We start from the raw sequence: 17,251 nt of genomic DNA on the forward strand, positions 1-17,251 counted from the left end.
CCATTTTATTTCTTCCTCACCAAATACAATGGACTCACAACCCAAAGAAATGCCATTTTGCTGCTGATCTCAAATATTCTCACACAAAAAATAGTTTAAAAAACCCATAAAGCACAGTAAAGATTTTTAGGGATGAAGATCAGGCCTCTTCACCCTGTTCGAGGCTAAAAGAGTAAAGCAGTTCCCTAACCGTGTGGCGTTAGGAGACTATCCAGTCAACTTCTGAGTAATCCCTCTGTCATTTATGCTGCCAGATCATGTCTGAAAGAATATCGTGCAGAGGTATGTGAAGGGAGCCGGCAAAATTAAGAAAGGCTTTCTAGAGCGAATCTCTAGAGCATGTCTGGTGTATCTCTGAAGAGAATTATTCAGTCCTACTGGGGTTGGAAGAGTGGAAAGGGATAGAAGTGAATCCTGAAACTCATCATGCCAATGCTACTCCATACTGTGAATGGATGCTCTCTACATAAACCACATGAATAAGAGTCTCTCTTTACTCTCTCTTCTGTATCACTGCTGGGATTTTTTTTAATTTATAAAACTCATCGTGAGGGAAAACTCGAACGGATATGAGGTCAAGAAAAAGAGAACTACCTCTTAACCATCTCCCAAGAAAAAAAGACTTAAAAAAATCTCTTCGGCAGCCATTCTCCAACATGGGCGAGATAAACACAAAAAATCAGAGAAATTCAAATCCGTACAGAATATTGTGCAACTCAATTTATTGGAATGAGGAAGAGCGGAATTACTAAAGATAAATCCCAACTTGATGAAGACTCTTAAATATTTAAAATATCACCTTCCAATCTGCTTTCAAGTGTTATAATAAAATCCTTCTCGACTTTTTGGCTAAGATCAAAGTGTATTATTTGCAGCCAGCCGCCACCTTCTCCCATGGTGCGGTCTGGTCTCGGAGAGCAAAGCAGTTCTCATCCGGCCCTGGAAATAAGATCGTTCGTCCACAGGTCTTTTGTTTATCGCCCTTTGCCGGCAGCAGTCTTTAGACACTTGTAGGAGATTTCTGTTGTTGGGGAACACTCGGCAGACATTAAGCCAAGGCGGTTTCTCTTCTGTTCCGAAGATTTTCCTTAACACCTTCCACTTTAACTGGCTACCACTGTTTGTTCGAGAGTGTCAGATTCTCTGCCGGTAATAACCTTGTATCTATGACATTTCTACTGATGTCCTTATGTTTTTTTTCCTGACGACGGAAACATCTACAGGTGATTTTGTATTACTTAATTTCTTTACTCTTCTTTTCTTTTGATGCAGTTGACACAAAAGGAAATGCGCACAGTTGTCAAAGCTTTGTCAACACGGGCACGTCGGCGTCAAGAATATTTATGGTTTGATGCCTTATGGAGGAAAAAAATCAATTAATAGTTAGAAGATGTTCAAACAAGAGAGATTCGCCATTTAGGGCATGAGGAGCGCATGTGTATTATTTGTCTTATTACAAAGTGACATTTGGTCATCGTTTGTAAATCAACTAATTGTGGATTGCTAAACACACAGTGTATGTGTAGTTAATTCACATTGAGGTAAGCCAGATTCAAAATTTAACCTTTATAAAACAAAGAAAAATTTATGCATTTCTCTAAGAATCTGTTTTTATTTATATTTATTTTTCGTTCAATATTTTTTTTATTTATTTCAGAATGAAACTCGTGGAACTGAATTATAAATATAATTTTCTACTGGTCTGAAGGTTTTCACGGACAGTATTCAATATCTTTTACTTGATTTTAACGTTTGATAAAAGTAAGCCAGTAATATTGTTGTATCCGCGGACGCAGATTCTTCTAAGTCAGAACTATTTCTTTTCAATCTAAAATCGTCTGTTCAACTGTCTGTTATCATTATTCCAAGTTTTAGAAATTCTAGTCTGTATTTTCTCCATATCAAAACTGTTTACATGTATGCAACAAAAAAAATAAAGTTCAGCAGTCTTACCTTATTTTTCTTAAAAATTTTTAAATATAAGGACTTTTACTGCTTCTCGAAATCACTTTTTTCTTAGAAATACTAGATAATCCCAGCTAGAGGTAAAGACTAAAAGCTTAGTTTACTCTCAATACTATTGAGAAAAGAAAGACCACTTCTTCAGAAGTATCACTCAAGAGCCTCAAGCAGTAGCGCATAATTCATCAGCAATATCTTGTTTTGTTTTAAGTTTTATCCTTAATAGAAATAACAATATTTGTTTTACACTCCGATGTGAAATATTTATGTGAAAATTATTTCTTAATTTATATGGAAAAACTTATAAATTATTTGAAGCATTTGTTTAAGAAAGAAAGAAATATTCGAATTAAGAAAAAAAAGGTGCATATGTGTTTATGCAACACATATGCACCTTTTTTTTTTCATTTGTGGGAGAAGGATCCACCTATTCATTATGTTCATGTTTGAAATAATTTTATTTTCAAAACCCTTCACAAGGCAATTGATAAAAAAAAACGTAAATCACTTGGGAAGCATACTCATACATTTTACTGTAAAATCTTCGTAAAAATAGCGCTACTTCAAAAATTGTCAGCTGTCGGAACTAATGGAAATGTCTTGTTTAAATATGCAGTGATTTCTTCTTTGTACTAAAAGAAAATGCCAGATAATGATGATGATAATAAGAAAATACGTCGTATTTTCTTTTTCATTTGTATCTCAGTATGATTTATAATGTACTTTTTTTGTACATTTTTTGAAAAGAAAGTGCATGTGATTATTTGCTTGCTATTTTTGTCAATTGAACACCGGAAAAGATGGGAATGACTAACTATAGCACATTCGCAATGTTTACACCCTCTTGACTTAGAAGAGTGAACCCGGAGTTCATTCTTCTAGGTCAAGTCAAGAGAAGAGTGTTACCTGGAGTTTCCTCCAATAGGAAATTCCAAGTCAACATTTTGGTTGTTTCCAAGATATATACATCTTCTGAAATGGTTTTTAAAAAAATGCTACGGGGCCAAATTTGTTGCAGTAAATAAGGTTTGAAGTTACTTTTTATTTTACCTTGCACTGCTACGATGTATGAAAATATGCATGTCACGTTCTTCTGCTTACAGATTTAGAAATGTCTGCTGCTGCTATTTAAGAACAATTTCTTCCGCTTTTATGAACAAGACATGTTAAATTGCATTACATTCTGATTTCTGTGCTAATTTCAAATTTTATGACAAAATTATATTCAGTTGAATTTCAAAACTCGCAGTCGAAAAATGAAGCAGATTTTCATTTTATTATTATTATTTCATTTTCTTTATTATTATTGTATTTATTGTATATATAAGTAGAGTGCTTATTTCATAATAATAATAATAATAATAATAATAATAATAATAATAATAATAATAATAATAATGCCGTCTCTTTACCTTCGTAAAATAGCCTTTCGTGAGTGCAAGCAAACATAAATATGTGTATGAAGAAATAATCTAAGACACGTCCTATTAAAGGTTTGTTTGTTTGAAGTATTCTAAACCCCCCCAACTCCTCCCATTTATAGTAATTGAATTATATTTTCTATGAAACAAAACCGTCAAAGCACGTCCTTCAGGCAATCTGTGAAGTATTCTACGAAATTTGAATTTGGACAAAAATAAAAATAACATAATCTGGAACGTCGATAGAGCGTTTTTTTTTTTCAAAATATTTTAAATAATTATCTTGAAGTAGGTTCTTCAAGATAAATGAAATGCATTGTCGACTAGACAAAATTAGCACAAACATTAAAAATGACATTGATTTTCCAAGGTAATGCAATATTCAAGGGAATTTTAGGTGAAGCTCATATTGGTAGAAATTTTTCCGGAGTAAAATGTTGAAGATATGCACACAGCACGTTTTCTAGACTAATATACAGTCCTCTCACAAATGCAAATATGTGAGAAATATGTTCTAAAAACAACTAGCGCAAGTGCATGTGTCTATTATCGAAATTCAAAGCGAAACTCCAGTGACAAGATGGCTGCCGTTGCTACAGTGTTCGCACGTTTTACAGTAATAGTGACACACGAACACTATTCTAACACAAAATCACAAATAATATACATACAACCACTGTTCGTGCCAGATTATTTTTCGCACTAGGCAAAGTGGACAAGTGCGCCCCTTATTTCAGAAGTTGATTTTTTAATGAAATTTTAAATATTAAAAATATATATATATTGGCATGCTTTATTAATAGTATACAAAGTAATATACAATATATATAATATAATATATGAAAATCAAATTTAAATTTTTCTTGCGTTCGATTTTGCAAAATTTTGAAAGTTTTGTGCCCATTCATGGCTTGTGCCCTAGGCGGTGGCCAAGTTTGCCTAAATGGTAATGCTGACCATGTTTACAACATTGCTGTATTATTCCCTAAGGATTGCAACATACAGTAGGCAACATTACTATTTCTAACTACAATTAAGTTTCTTTTACGTGGCTACCGCTTAATCACGTGGCAGCTCCGGTAACACTAAGCATATAATGAATTAGTAAATGCGAACACATACATACAGTAAATTTATATTTTTAGACTACTTCATCATATAACAAAAAGCATTCCTCATTAAATAAAATTTTCACTAAGAGTATATAAAACTGAAATAAATGAACATAATAAGAAAAACATTTATGTGAGATTTTTACAGGTCTTTACAGGATGATATTAGCAAAATTATCTTGATGTCATAAATGACACTGAAACACTTCACTTTTACCTAGATAAACACTCATGAAATTAACTTGCTAAGTGTGAGAGTATATTATTAATAAATAGCTGCCATCATCTACAAAACGACAGAGGGTAATTACTATTGGGTTTATATCATTAAATTATTTTTTATTAAATTAAACAATACTCAAGTCATCGTGTACTCAATGTAAATATATAACAACACATGAATCTTGGACGGATCATCTGATCCCACAGATTCATACCTTAGCACAGCAGAGTACACACGAAGGTATTAGGTGAGGATCAGTTTAGAATTTTGTTGCATAAAGTAAACTAAATAAATGTAAAGCAATATACGTCAATGCGTAAACTGTTATTAAATTCATTGTAAAAAAGTATCACAAGTAGTAGAGAATTTGTGAAACAGTAATTTTATATTAGAAGTTTAAAAAAATTTCAAAATATTCATTGTACTTTATACATGAAGACACACACACTCACACATACAATGAAACGAAGATGCATGCAACCTTTTTATACATCTACTTCTATTCTCATAAGTATACATACATTGCATACTGTAAACAGTAGGTATGAATAATAAGGTGAATTCAAAAAAGTACTTGTATGATCGGCTCCAGCAGATCAAGAGGACTTAGTTTAGGACAACGTCCTCTGCTTATTCTTCTAACCTAACCAAAAGAACTATATGCTCTACATGATACTGAAGAACAACTTAGACCAAAAGTTAATGCCTACATCATATTGACTTTTGGTCTAAGTTGTGACCAAAGAAATGAGAAAGAAATGTTTCCCACAAAGTACCTGGGTTTAAAGAATTACTTTGCTAAGTCAGTAAAAATTAAATTTTGTAGAATAAAGTCGTTAATAATGAAGAAATAACTAAAACACATCATCTGTTTGGATCGCACTTCAGGCCGAGAAAAATCTAAACTAAAATAACAAGTTAGTGGATCACAAATAAACTTTTGGCCCATCTCGTATATGAACTGGAGAGCAATAAAGTTGACGCCTCCCACACGGACATCATCACAAGAGGTAGAACACCCGAGACCTCTTCCACCAAGACTGGAATCAACTCCTCGTTATGCAGTGCGATTGTGGATTGAATCGCAATCCACTTTTCAATTTAGAAATGACGTCATTGTCTGGTCCCAAAATAGGAGGAAGAGAGAAGTTTCCCTGCTATTTAACGGGACACTGTGATTAACGATCAAATAACTGCTATTCACATGTAATTTGTAATATTATCTCATTCAAGAATGAATTAGAAGGGGAACTCTCTGCCTGACTGCAGAGAAATCAATTTTCATCAACGCCAGTTGATCTTTTTACATAAGATTGTTATGTTTAGTAAATAAAAATGATTTGTAAATTTTTAGATAATAGATTTGTAAATAATGTTTGTGATTGTCTGTGAAAGTACTAGTGGTAGTAGTTGGCGGCAGATGGCGTTGGTGTTTGATGATGAAGGTTGGTGGAGTAGCGAAAAGTACAGTTGTAGAGTTGATGCCCTCCCTCGAGTCTTTGGACTCCTTGGAGGTGTGATATTATAATAATAATAATAATATTATTATTATTATTATTATTATTATTATTAAATAATCATTTGTCGCTTCTACGCATGCTCAGAACTTTTCATTGCTGGGTGAGGCAACCTACTGTAGTGAAGCAGTAGTTAGCAGCAATTTGGATCAATGTTGGAAATTTTGTGATATCCTGCGGAAGTGACGTCGAATATAAAAGAGAATTCTTGCATTTTCAGGCAGATCGGTGGTCTACCATCAATATTTGTTAGCTTTTAACACGAGTAAACTAGGACTTGCCTGAGATCGCTCGTCTTTTAGCTTGATTTTTTTGTGCAGTATCGAACGGGCAAACCGGATGTATCTAGTATCGACTGATACTTTGCACTGTGCTCTTTCTAACAGTGAGTAATTTACTCCCGAATTTCATAGTCATAAACGCATATGAGTCAACATTATTCTATCTTTATGGACTGAATACTGCTAGTCAGACTGTATCCATTGTTCAGCTACCCTTAGAAACAATGTCCCGCTGATAATAGGATTAACTGCTAAAGCCGCCTACCATTTTGAGATACAATGATCTCAAGAAACAACCCTGTTAAGCCTAATTCAATAAAAGCATAAATTTTAGAATGATCAAAACTGTAAGCAGATTTTCTTAAACTTTGTACCTTAGAAACCTTAGCCTTTGTACCTTAGCAATTCAATAGGAAAGTTATAATACAACTCTGTCCGTCTGTGTGTGCGTGCGTGTGTGCGTGTGTGCGTGCGTGCGTGCGTGTTCAGTAAATTTCTGAAATACCAGGTGAGATGATAAGTCTTAATAGTAATGTCCAAACATAACATCTAAATGAGTTCACGCGAGAAAGAATTATTGGAAAGCTTGAAGGCCGCAGAATTACTGATGTTGCCATGGAGTTTCGAATCTTGCATAGCGCTGTATCCAGCCTCTGGGTAGAGCTAAGAAGTCGCTCTACCACAGAGCGCGAAGACAGATTTATGGTTATAACAGCAAGACATGATCGATGCACCATGGCAGGTCATCTTGCATGTCGGCTCCATTCAAGCGCAGGTACTTGGATATCTCTTCAAACTTTGGCAAGACATACGCGACAAGTAGGCCCACACGCCGGAAGGCCTATAGCTTCTGTCCCTTTATCTGCAGCTCATCGCAGAGCTCATTTTTTATGGTGTTGTATCCATAAAAACTGGATCAGACATCCATGGGCAAATGTACTCTTTACAGATGAGAGTAGTTTTAGTCTTTCCACCGATTCTAGACGACACTTGACTTGATCTGGCGTGAAAGTGGTACTGACCTTCCCGGAAATGTTCTAGAAAGAGATAGATATGGCGATGCTGGGGTCATGGTGTGAGGAGGCATTGTGCTTAATGGATGCACCGAGATACAAGTGATGTTGATGACATACAACTTAATCCAGTTTAGAAAGTATAGGAAATATCCTCTTGAACCAATTGTGGGGGGACGTTTTGTCAGTCAAATGAACGCACAAAAATGGAATTCCTTCACTGCATTAGCAGATTTAAGAAAGCTTGGTGTTCAGTTCCTCCCTCTTCGTTTTCGAGGAATGGAAGAAAAAGATTGCATATTGCAAAATGCCAAAAATATGTAATAATTTGGTATTGTAGTCATAAATTGTATGTTTTGTAGAACTATTTTAAATTGCTTCTGTCAATGAGATAAAAGAGCTTATGCGCTTGCTTTTTTAATTTCGATAACCAACTGAAAAAAAGCCTGAAAAGTAATTACTTGCTTTGTATATTTATCCAGTTTGGGAATTAAACGTATTTGTTTTCAATAAACCTCTTTTGTTTAAAGTAAACGTGACCTCTTTATTTTTTATTCACAATATCTTTAAAGATAGCTTCACAGATATCTTGAAATTCCTTTATATTAGTTACATACCGTTCTATTACACAGGTTTTAATGACATTAAAATGGTACATCAGAGAGTTTTTTATGTTATGTGGCAATCAAATTCAGATACAATTAAAAAGATACATCATCAGAACGCTAAACCATAAGCTGATGTATCAGTTAAATAATGCTTTCGAAGGGGGTCACAAACTTGGACAGATAAATTAATCACAGTTATATCGTGTGAGGTAATATCTAAAGCTAGAATGTTCGTGCGTGTAAATTTTATTTTGACTAAGTTTATCGTACATTTTTCTGCGAATATTTTACTTTCAACATGGTAAATAAAGAATTACTAGCAGCATTATTGAAGGTTTAATAAAAATATTTAACAAGAGTATAATGATGATAAACGCAATCCATTCATTGCGATAGTTTCAGTGGAGTTTGATTTTAGATTAACACAAATTAATTTTCTGCAAAATACAGCTTATTAGAAACTATATTAGTGCTGAGCTGGTAAAGATTAGAATCGTCCTTTTTTTTAGTGAGTGCTTTCATTTTAAGGTGAAATGTAATGGGGTCAAAAATGGTGTTCATGTCGGAACTGGAGTTCTAGTAAAGTGTAATAGAAGAGATTAAAGCATACAGTTTTTCAATTTAGATTTAAGCGATGCCTTTATGTTCATAAAGGGTTTTCTATTAACAAAAGTTCCGTTAAGAGCTTTAGAAATAACATAAATTACTTTAACCTAATTGCCATTAACATAACTGATCAAAACAGTTAATAGAATTGACAGGTGGTTATCAAAATAATGCGAAGATTGATTGAAAAAGGGTGCGGCAATCCGGCATATGCAAATCGCACAGACGTCATTCGCAATGTTAAGTGCAACGTAGCAAGTTCTTTTAGTTAATTATCTTCAGACATAGCCGTAACCAGATGCGAAGTTGTTTACAGTTCAGTTACAGTCAGCCTTGATCAGAAATCAAGTTCTCACCCGATACACGCAGATGTGCTACTGCTCATTCATACAGAGCATATTTAGTAATTGTCTAGTGACAGAATCATTGACCGAAGCAGATACGAAAATAGCATATGAAGATAACAAAGAACAAGATGAATATGAAGCAAAACAAGTTTCCTCAAATTTTGTGGAACTTTCTACACAACTATCAACTTTCGACTTCAGATTTTGATTTATTGGAACCATCAACATGGTCCTGATAAATTTTGAACATTGGAGAACTTCTAGATTCTTTTGTTGAAATTTATAATATTCAAATTGACAATAATATAAAATATGAAGCAAAAGTAATTAGCTTTGAAACTTAAAGATTATGGACGTTTGTGTTTATTTATAATCTTATATGCAGGATCAATGCAGTGAGTGAAATGCTTCAGAATCCAAACAGAAATTTAAGTGAATCTAAAATCGCGTAAAACAATGTAATCCACTTTACTAAACAATTTAGATCGGAAATTTGAAAATTTTAATGATGTTATACTTAAATCGGTAAAAATCATGAAAACTAAAGTGTTAAATGATTTTAATTTTTCATACGTTTCTTTTTCCATTACAAAATAAACGACTCTTGTCATTGTGCAAGTTTTCTAGTTAGTGTGTGCGTCTTTAGTTACGATAGCCAGTAATCGGCAACTTATGTATTTGTAATTCTAGTCTATATGCATTTTTCTATACTTTACGATTTTTGTTGTGATGCTAAATAAACAGTCGATGTTATGACAACAGATTCTTCTTCGTAATGAAATTATTTAATGGTACGATTAAATTTGCTGTCTTTTATTCTTCGAATCCGTACAAAAGAACAAAATATTTATCGTCTTTCATTTCCTGGAGATATAACTGCAGAATTTTCAAATGCTTGTTTGGAAAAATCATCATGTTACAGATCTGTATTTTTTTTAAAGTCAAATCTATTATAATACATTAGAATACATATAAGCTTTTGTTTACCTTCCTTTAAAAATACCATTATATGAATCGTCATGCTTCAGTTTTAGAAACGAGTATTTCTACTTTTACGAACAGGAAATAACGTTACTCTTCTGCTCCTTGGAAACAACTTTTTCTATTTCCAGAATCACAAACAGTAGACAATAATCTTCCCAGGAAAAACTTTTGTCTCAGAAATACTAGATAATAATCTTCTCAGTTGGAGGTAAAGAATAAAAGCTTAGATTACTCTCAATGCTATTGAGAAAGAAAGGCCATTCCTTCAGAAGTCCCACTAAAGAGCCTCAAGCAGCAGTGCATAATGCATCAGCAATGTCATCTTTTCATTTCTATTATATGCTAAATAGAAATACCGAGATCCTTTACAGCCCGATAATGAATATTTTTGTCAAAATAATTTCTTCGTTTATAATAATCCCAATTTCATTTTATTATCGAAACCTAATAAATTATTTGCTGCAGTTATTTAAAGAAGAAATAGTGTAATTAACAAAACCGGCAAATATGTGTTTCACAAGCATCCAGCTTTTCTATTTTTTTTGGAGGGGAGAGAAGACCCACCTATTCATCTGCTGAACGGTACTGAAAACAATTTATTTTCAGTACCGTTCATAACACAATTGTTATGCACGTAAAGCACTTAGGTTAGGAAGCACACTCATGCATTTTATTGTCCTAAAAGAAGATAGCTACTTCAAAAATTGCCACTGGTCTAAACTAGCGGAAATGTCTTTTTTAAATATGTGGTGATTCCTTGTTTGTACTGATATGTCAGATAATGATGATAATAAGAATAAGAATAATAAGAAGAAAAGACGTGGTACTTTCATTGAGTGGAGATTTCAGAAAATGAAGTGTGATTTCTAATGTACTACTTTCTTTGTGTGATTTTAGAAAAGTGCACATCATTATTTTCTGGCTATTTCTGTCAACCGAACATCGGAAATAATAAAAATGACTAACTATAGGGGATTTGTAATGGTTTTGACCACCTGACTTGGAAGAGTGAACCTGTGTTACTTGGGATTTCCTCAATTAGGAAATTCAAGCTAATATTTTGATGCTTTCCAAGATGCTTACAGCTACAGATATACTGCTGCTGTTTGAGAACAGCTCTTTCTGCTTTTATGAACAAGCCATGGTAATTTGCATTACATTCCTAATTCAAGGAGAATTTTAGAATTTTGAAAAATCATGTTCATCGCTATTTCAAATGAACTCGTAGTTGAAAAACAAAACAAACTTATTTATTTGCAGAGTGTTCATTTCCATAATAATAATAATAATAATAATAATAATAATAATAATAATAATAATAATAATAATAATAATAATAATAATAATAATGTTGGTTCATTGTGGAGTAACCTTTCGTGAGTGGAAGCAACATAAATAAATATACAGTCGGGTCTCTTTTTATGTAGTAGATACGTTCCACAGAAAACTGCATATAAAAAATCACACAAAAAAAGACCTAAACTTACGTTGGAAAATCAGGGATACGTTCCATAATTTTCTAAAAACGCATAAAACAGAAGCAAGGAATTAAAATAAACCTAAAATCACATAAAAAAAGTTTATGAAAATTCAGGAAAATAAGAATGTCTAAGTTTGTTTTAAAGCTTTATTCATTTAATTTTATTGAAAAGTAACATTTTTTTTTTAATTTTTACATCAGAATTATCGTTGCTATTAGACAATATTCAACGTTTGCACACTGGTGCGAAATCATTTCATCACCAGAAGAGATAGTCAGCGCATCAGATCTGCATGGTAAAGGCAATGGTTTTTCACAAACAGAATTAGCTTCACCCTCGTTCTGTGCTGATTTTTTTCTTCTGACATTGTAATCAGTGATTAAACTTTGCGATGATGATTTCACTAATTTTTTATACATCTCGCGATATCCATCCATACAGTTCTTCAGATAACATTGGAATTTAAAGGTTCGTTCAAAATTTGTATCAATTAAGAAGAAAATGATTTGACAATTTATTGCACAGTTCAAGACCTTCTCGATTATATTTGCAGTGAGGGGACGGTTTGTTTTCCACTTCACTATCGTTTTCTTGATCTTCGACAACATCTTAAAGTTAATCGATATCCAATAATATCATCATCACCTTAAGGCATTATCCACAGCAATTCATCCACATCATTCTGGCTAAATGTATGAAAACTTCTCCACCAATTTCATGTGCCAAAGTAATGATTTCAGCTGATAATGTAAATGTTTGAATGGTTGCACTGTTTCAAACACATCCAGGTCAAGCTGCTTTCCAGCAGGCATTTAAAAGTTGTGGTCTTATTTCAGCGATAGCAGATGCGACATGATTTAAGCAGTCCAACAAAATGGAAAATTTTTTCTAAACGTCAGTTACTGTTACTGATTCATTTTCTAGTTTATCTAATATAAATTGAAAAGTGCGCGAAGCGTAATATTTTCTAAAAGTAGCAACTATGCCTTGATCTAATGGCTGAATAATTCTTGTTGTATTGGGAGGAAAAAAACTACCTGCACATTTGGATGTTCCAAATGCGAATGACTTGATACATTGTCACATGAGAATAAACTACCTCTCTATTGCAGATGACAATGTCCTGATCATAACTAAAGAAAATGCAGCAAGTCTGGAACGATGGACACTGCAAGCAATTCACACAGAAGGAAAAAGATATAGGCTAAATATCAATTTTGAAAAAATAAAACAATGATATTCAGACAACAGGAGTTAGTATACAAGGATTTCAAGTAGTAAATGTGGAACACTTCATATGTCTCAGATGCCATATTACGCAGGACTTGGACCCCAAAAAAAGAAGTAAAAATCAGAATAGCGACAGCAACAGCTATCTTAAAAGCCATGGACAAAATATCAAAGAGCCTAGCTATAAAGATACACACTCAACAGCATATATCTTTAACATGCTCTATGGATGTAAGGTCTCAGAGAATCTGATAGGAGGATATTAGCATTCGAGAGGAAGTCGTACAGAATGATCTTGAGAATAAGCTGGATCCAGAAAGCCAACAATAAGGAATTATTATTATTATTGTTGTTGTTGTTGTTTACACATCCAGGGAGTTCAAAGACTCATCGAGGGGGGGCACCTACTCTACAACTCTGTCTCCACCACTCAATCCACCAACTGACCGCAACAACACCAACCTCAACTACCACTGCTCACCACCACCACTACCACAATGTTCTGCAGTAAGTTGCAAAGCATGTCAATTTATGGAGAATCTATTTGTGATGATTCATATGCAGATAGTTAGAAGTCTCTACTTATATTCTGCTTTTCACTGTTGGTCAACAGTGTGCTCAGATCTATGAATAGAGCAAGGCTGCAGACCAAATGTAACTGTGCTTGAGTATCATTTTTATTCGAATAATGCCAGCTTCACTCAATATTAACCAAATGTAAGTCCTTTTACAGTAAGCTCCTCAATAGCTATTGTTAATAAATGCACTTTCTCCTAATCATTTTAAAATGGCCAAATTTCTATGAATATCAGCCAAATGTGCCACCACAGAAAACAAGACGACACCAAATTTGAAGCCGTCTCTGAACTCCACATTGTCGGTCATAACAGTGAAGCCATTTTCCCTAAATATAGTCAAATATAACCATAATAAATCCTGATCCAGAAAATAATCCAAAGGAAACTGTCTATTTGACCATATATGTAAAATTAACAATGAGAGAAAATTAAAAACACTATTTCTATTTGGGATGATTGAAGGAAATAACAAAAGAGGAACAGCAAACAGAGAATAGGGTGGTGATATCGTTAATTGTGCAGAAACTCTGTACACAGACTGAACTGTCTTGCACATAATAGTGCAATGGAAGAGTCACTAAGATGGCATTAGACACTTACAGGCATTCAAGCCCATCGTTGTTGTTCATGAAGTCATGTTAACTACTTTCAAGGCCATATTTCAACGGCATTGTTTACACACTTAAATAACCAATCATAGTTTGGTATTTCCTGTTAACTGCCTTAGATGTCGACCACCAATTTAATTTATTTGCAATCATTACATTGTATGAACGATTCTCAAGATGCCTCTGCACTTTGTGAATAGCGAAGACAAGCGTAACTTATATAAAAACGGTTATTTGTAAGCAAAAGACAAAAAACGTTAAAGCTAAAATTTATTGGAGATGTGAACAATATTAAAGAAAAAGATGCAGTGCAAAATTAAAATAAGTGTAGACCATGCTATCACTAAATCATCACGTGATTGTAACCATAATCATCAACACTTCACTAAATCATCACGTGATTGTAACCATAATTGTAATGCTGAAGATATTGAGATAAGCAAATTCATGAATGATACCTGCGCGAGTGCAAAAAATACATGTCATAATCTACAGTACATCATATCGACTGCATCCGTTGGACTCAGCCAGCCTGCAGTAGTCAAGCTTCCAGCAATCAATAGTTTGAAAAGGATGATACAAAATGTATGAAGTAAACAGAATTTTGGTATAACTGAGCCAACTCATTGAATAAATATATTTCCAGACATTTTGAGGCAAATAACAAAATATTTTTTATGGTTTGATTCTTGACCCACAGCCAATCACATTACTGTTTTAACACCGAAAGAAATCTGCAGCTTCTAGGATGATCCGAACACTGGATGTATACTGACGGGATCTTTAAAACAATATCATACCTTTTTTGCCAACTTGACATAGTCTTCGAGATAACAATGACATACCCTGGTTTATGCATTGCTGCCAACAAAACTGAAGAAATTTACATCAGATTATTAAGAGAGATAAAGAATTTAGAAACATCAGTATCCCCCGGTAATAATACTGACTGATTTTGAAGCTGCGATGATCACGATAAAAATTTAATTACCACATGTGATGATATCATCAAATGTGCAGAAACTCTGTACACAAACTGAACTGTCTTGCACATAATACTTTTTCACTTTTGCCAATGCACTTTCTGTAAAATTGAAGCATGCGGCCTACAGCAGAGATAAAATGAAATACAATAAAGTGAAAACAAATAACCATGTGGGAATGAACGGCCAACAAAAATCACCCCAAATTGGCCTCACATTCACTTGGGACTAATTTGAATAATTTGTGGCACTTCCTTCTCTTAATCCAGAAATGAATAATCCAAATTTCCACGGCTCTGAACTGTGGTTTCGAATTCTGCTCTAAGATGGACACGTGGAGAAAATCTTTGGGTGGCAGATGAGAATCATCGCAACCTCCTCCTTTACGAGGAGGCCTGCATTAAACGGGAACAGACAGAGAGCACATCACAGTGGGTGACCTAATCGCTTATTACAGCGTATCTCAAATGATGGGTCACGACGCAGCACCAGGTCATGTAAGCTAAATGCCTGGTCGCTAATAAAACTCTTGAAAACCTAGATGTTTTGTTTTGGGGTTTTCTTTTCTTCTTTTAACTCTAAAATAGAAGTAAATAACATTTAATCAGGACTAATAAATGAATAAATAATTTAATTAACAGAGACGAAAAATGAGCTCTGTCCTCAGAGTCTCTTTGTTTGCGATAAAGTACAACTAATGGCGAGGCTGCGTGGCATGAACCACGCCACCAGCCGAATTGTTTAGCGGTCTCGCGTTTGTCTTATTTGCCCACCACGTACTCCCTCTGCTTGTTCAGTTTGAGTTAAGCATCAAGAGAGATAGAGCATATTTTTTTTTTTTTTTTTTGTATTTACCGATTACGGGTACCTCGCGCGACTGGTTCGGCTGAACAACTGTAATTATTATAATTGTTTCTAAATAATTTATTTCATTCTTTCTTCATCCCGCTTGCCATTACCCATTTAACGATTGATAAATGGGTAATAAAACAATAAAAAATAAATATAGAAACCGATTGGAAATGGAAGCAGATTTAAGAATAAAGTTATCACTTTTCCTCCATACCTGAAGTTTCCAGTTAACAAGCAACAGCATCACACTTCTCATTAACAAATATCTTGGCTTTAGTTTAATTTCTTTATATTTTTGTAAGAGTAAATGCTTCCTTATAATAATAATAATAAATGAAAACTCTATGAACATTCAAATCTATTTTATTTTACCTATTGGCCATAAAAATTTTAGTTTATCACGAAGATGAAGTATTAAAATAACCGGGCCATGGAAAAAAAAGTTTGGGAAACCTTGACTTATTAGAAACCTGAAGTGGCATGTATGAGTGACTGATTGCATTTTTTTTTCACTTTCTTTCTTTCTTTCTTGTGTGTGTAATTCTGTTAATGCACCATCAGCAAATTACTCCTTCCATCCTGAGTGGTTTAATCTGCCTACATACAAGTATGTCAGGAACAAAATCGAAATTATATTATCTCCTTAAAAATTAACTCGTTACAAGAGTGAGTCTTCCAACATATTTAAAAACCAAAGCAGAATCTTTAATTCACAAAAAAGAAACACAAATATCTACATCAGCAATCTACCCCTTAACTATCTTCACAAGTGCAAATGCATTCTTCAAAATATATAAAAATAAAAATTTCGTCTGCACAACTTCCCTTCCGGTTTTATGGTTTAAGAACGAGTGATAAGGACAAAAGAGAAGCTCTATCATAAGCATAGGAAAAATGCCTGCAATTTAATATCTGAACACGACTACAAAAATTACACTAACCACCTAAAGGGAAAAAAAAAACAGGCAAAAGAACATTTTCTTCTATCGAAATTTCTTTCTTGCAATAATGATAAAAGTAAAGAATGGAGGTTGGTTAATATGATAATAAGTAACACAAAGCACAAAACATGCATATTCCCATAGGACAATGATATCACCGATGTACCTAACAAAACGAACAACCACTTTACAAACTATGGCACTTGTGTTTTCGACCCTGCGGAAAGGGCAAAGTATGTCAGTCACCTTCCGTGGATTAAGAGTTCCATGTACAGCATTTACACGCAGTAAACGAAGATGAAGTAAAGAGTGTAGTAATCGGATTAAATAAAGGGGTAAAATGGGATGAGACAATATAAATGTAAAAAAAAAAGTAAACATTATCATTAAATACAAATTAGAGTTCTTTGCAAATATCCTTAATAAATACTTTGAACATGATATATTTATAGACTGCTTCAGTTGTACCTCTATATACAGGAGGTAACAGAAATGCAATAAAAA

This window comes from Typopeltis vanoorti, chromosome 19 (assembly GCF_054136105.1).
Source record: "Typopeltis vanoorti isolate ZY-2024b chromosome 19, IOZ_Tvanoo_1.0, whole genome shotgun sequence".
NCBI classification, from domain to species: domain Eukaryota; kingdom Metazoa; phylum Arthropoda; class Arachnida; order Uropygi; family Thelyphonidae; genus Typopeltis; species Typopeltis vanoorti.